We start from the raw sequence: 4144 nt of genomic DNA, 5'->3' as shown, positions 1-4144 counted from the left end.
GGGATTAAAGCAGGAAATCGGTCTCCAAGAGACGGGTCACTTCCTATTCATTATCGAATAGCTTTCCTTGACAATATACAAAATCTGCTCTGTTCCATTTATAATGCTTCATGTGGTATATTAATATAAATCTTTCAAAACTGAGTTTTTTTTTGCTGAATCTTACTCAGCTGCATTCGCTTCCGATATTTATTTGCATCTGAAGTCGTCCAAATAAGACATTGTTTCCTCGCACCTTCTACCCACTACACCCTCCTTTACACTTTTACCTGGCCACAGGCTGTCTCTCTCCTGGTGAAACTCACTGCTTCTGTGTCTCTAAATGTGCTTTTCCAAATATTTTGGAAACGGATTGTCTGAGTGACAGAAATTCTGCTCCCATCATTTATTAGTCCTACTTCGATGGTTTTGAAATCTTGACTTTCAGAAATTTATGAACTTGAAAGAGTGAATTTACCACATATTTACAGATTCCAAACCTCATATACTCCGGAAAACTTCCATTCGGTTTTCCTTGGTTCAGTATCAAATTTTCCAACACACAAATAAATAAAATTCCATCCCCACTAAATGCCGTCAGCATCGTCTCCAATGTCTGAGCAGCCCAGTAAACGCTGGCAGTGTCCTCTCTGATAGAATCACATATTCCCTACAAGGCAGGAAGTACAGTTCAGACAATCAAGTCTGTAGGGAGACTCTGAACAGTATCTCAACCAGACATAGCTCCTATCTCAATCCCTCCAGGTCTCTGGCTTTTGATTACAAATAAACCTGCTGGAATAAAACCTGGCATCGTGTCACTGCTGACCTTATCACTGCGTTACCCATGGCTAATTCACTTAACTGACTGAATTCACTCCCTGGACACATCAGCGCAATTTAACATGGCCAATCCAACTAACCTACAGACTTAAGAGCAGTGAGAACCACTGAGCAAATGTACCATCACATTGAACACTATTTGAATCATGTGTAATGGCTTTACACACTGGTAACTCCACCGAGTGAAAGCAAGCCGCGCCCACCAACTCGAATTCAATGCATCCAAACGCGGTTCTATGCTGGACAACCTCATTGTACACAAAGCTGCTGGAAATGTTTCTGCACTCAGATCTGAATGAGTTTACTTTGTTTTCTTCCTCAGATTCCCGATTTAAATAAACATATCAGTCAGGAACAACTCTATATAATGGTTTTCATTACAACACAAACACAATGTGCAATTTGCAGAAGTTACGTGTTTGCACTGTCATGACACTCTGTCTCTCCAGGAGCTGCAGTCCTTCCCCAGCTGATTCAGACAGCACTGTCCTTCCTGTGACATGCCCCATCGAGAATGGAAGGCCAGGCATTAATAACCTTCACTGGGGAACAGAGCGACAGGTTTAAAACCTTTACGATGCCCCCAGCGGAGTAGTGAGCCCTGTGACAGGCGGGGACACTAACCAGGATACTGTGGAGAATGGCAACATCGAAGGAGGCCCTTCAGCCTGTTGTGGCCGCACTTGTCAAACACAACTGCTTAACGACCTGAATCAAGTTTTCCATCGTTTAGCCCATAATTTTACATGTTTTGGCATCACAATTTAACATCTCGATTTTCTTTCAGGTTAGAATGATTTCTGCCTCTCTGATCCTTTCCGCAAATCTACTCAAACCTTTCTGCCTTTTCCCGAAATCTTTTGGCCCCAGTGTTCGATCCCTCCATCAATAACAAAAGCTTCTTTCAGTCTATCCTATCCATATCCCTCATTATTTAGTACATCTCAGTCATGTCTTCTCCAATCTCCTCTGCTCAGCGACAAACAACCCCAGTCTGTCCAATCTCTCCTCACAACTGAAACTCTTCAGCCCAGACAATATCCCAGGGAATCTCTCCTGCAACGTTCCCAGTGCGATCACATCCATGCAGTACTCTGAATTGCAGAACTGCACACAGTAATCTAGCTAGGGCCGAATGAACTTTTTTCTAATCTGTTACAGTATGAGGGCGTCGCTGGCTTGGCAGAATTGATTGGTATCCCTAATTGCACAGCGGATAGTTGAAACTCAACCATATTGTAGTGAGTCTGGAGTCACATGGAGGCCCGAGCAGGTAAGAATGGCTGTTACATTCCTTAAATGACGTCAGATGATTTTTTTCAACAATTGAACATGAATATATTGGAGTTGTTAGATCGTAATTCCAGATATTTATTGAATCCCAATTCTACCACCTAGCATGGTCAGAGTCAAACCCAGGTGCCTGGTGTCTGAATTAACAGTTCAGTGTTCAGTGGTAATAGCGCTCGGCCATTGCAGAAAAGCAGTGAATCTGATCTGATCCAATAAAGTCGCTTTTCCCCGATGCTGCCCCGTGCCATTTTCCTGAGCTTGACCCCCCCCCCCCCCCGTCCGAATTATCTCGGGTCCATATCAGTAAAAGCTGCTACATGAGTTTTGATCTCACAACAGTGGTAACCAAATGGATCAAATGGTCTGCAGATCCCGATGGTGGGGTTGGGGCACGTTCACCCAGCAACAGTGACCCCAGCCACACAGTCTGATCGGTATCAATGGGAGAGTCTGTATTAGACTTTACAATGCCTTAGTGAAATGGGAAATGACTCCGCAAACACATGATGAAAGAGCGGCTCTCTGAAAGCTACTGCTTCAATTAAACCTGTAAGACCATAACCTGGTGTTGGGTCATTTTTAACGTTGTACTCCATAGTCCAACAACGCCATCTCCAAATTAATGAAATGGGGGGATGGGATGGAAAGATCGGTTAGTGATCGTAGGAGGGAAGAAATCTCTGAGAACGGGTGGACTTGAATTCTGACATATGAAACACAGAGATGTGAGCGAGCAGAGCTTGAAGGAAAAAAAAATCACGTTGGAGAAAATCAAAACTTTAAAACAACTGATTCCTTTGTGTTTCACAAAAGACTGGAACACACAGAGCTGTTACTGCCGTGACTCGGATTCGAACCGAGGTTGCGGCGGCCACAACGCAGAGTACTAACCACTATACGATCACGGCAGCCCACTAACACGCACTAAGCTCCGACAATAAGTACAGTATCATAAGGAATGTTAGGCAGAGCAGCAAATGCACAATATCAGTGCTGAGCGAACAGTAGCTGATATGTGAGAATGAAGAATGGTCTGACCATTTAACATCGGTTCCCCCAGTGGCTGTGTTGATTCCATCATTGATGTGTTGAAGGCTGAGATAAATACATATCTCCAAAACATCAAAGACTCCGCGGACAGTGCAGCTTTTATAACCTGCACATCCACCAATATCATTTATTATATCCGTTGCTCTCGGTGCAGTCTCCTGTACATTGGGGAGACTGGGCGCCTCCAAGCAGAGCGCTTTAGGGAACATCTCCGGAAAACCCGCACCAATCAAGCACACAGCCCTGTGGCCCAACATTTCAACTCTCCCTCCCACTCTACCGAGGACATGGAGGTCCTGGGCCTCCTTCACCGCCGCTCCCTCACCACCAGACACCTGGAGGAAGAACGCCTCATCTTTCACCACCGAACACTTCAACACCAGGGCATCAATCTGGACTTCAACAGTTTCCTCATTTCCCCTTCCCCCACCTCACCCCATTTCTAAACTTCCAGCTCAGCACTGTCCCCATGACTTGGCCTGACTTGTCCTACCTGCCTATCTTCTATTCCACCTATCCATTCCACCCTCCCCATCCCGACCAATCACCTTCATCCCCTCCCCCATTTTACTATTGTACGCTATGCTACTTTCTCCCCACCCCCACCCTCCTCTCACTTATCTCTCCACCCTTCAGACTCTCTGCCTGTATTCTTGACGAAGAGCTTTTGCCCGAAACGTCGATTTTACTGCTCCTCGGATACTGCCTGAACTGCTGTGCTCTCCCAGCACCACTAATCCAGAATCTGGTTTCCAGCATCTGCAGTCATTGTTTTTACCAAGCTTTTGTTGAAATATATACTTCAATAGCAATGCAGTTTAACATCGGTTACTTCTCGAGTTTCCCCACACAAGGCAGTAACAACTGCTGCCATATAGTCCCAGTTCCTAGCCCCAGAATCAGAGGGACTGAGTGGTGCAGTCGCGAATAACCAACTTGAAATCAGTATGGGAATGAAGTTGCAGAGAGACTCGATGGC

The 4144-nt window shown here is 45.2% G+C and overlaps 1 non-coding gene across 1 annotated transcript; it reads right to left on the bottom strand.

Annotated features, from left to right (window-relative positions):
- Nucleotides 1-2951: 2951 nt before the first annotated feature.
- trnah-gug (transfer RNA histidin (anticodon GUG)) lies at nt 2952-3023 on the bottom strand. The gene has a single exon. It is a non-coding gene; the product is annotated as a tRNA-His (tRNA).
- Nucleotides 3024-4144: the final 1121 nt, after the last annotated feature.

The sequence above is a fragment of the Chiloscyllium punctatum genome, chromosome 50 (assembly GCF_047496795.1).
Source record: "Chiloscyllium punctatum isolate Juve2018m chromosome 50, sChiPun1.3, whole genome shotgun sequence".
Taxonomy (NCBI): domain Eukaryota; kingdom Metazoa; phylum Chordata; class Chondrichthyes; order Orectolobiformes; family Hemiscylliidae; genus Chiloscyllium; species Chiloscyllium punctatum.
This window is presented reverse-complemented; position numbering and strand designations above follow the sequence as displayed.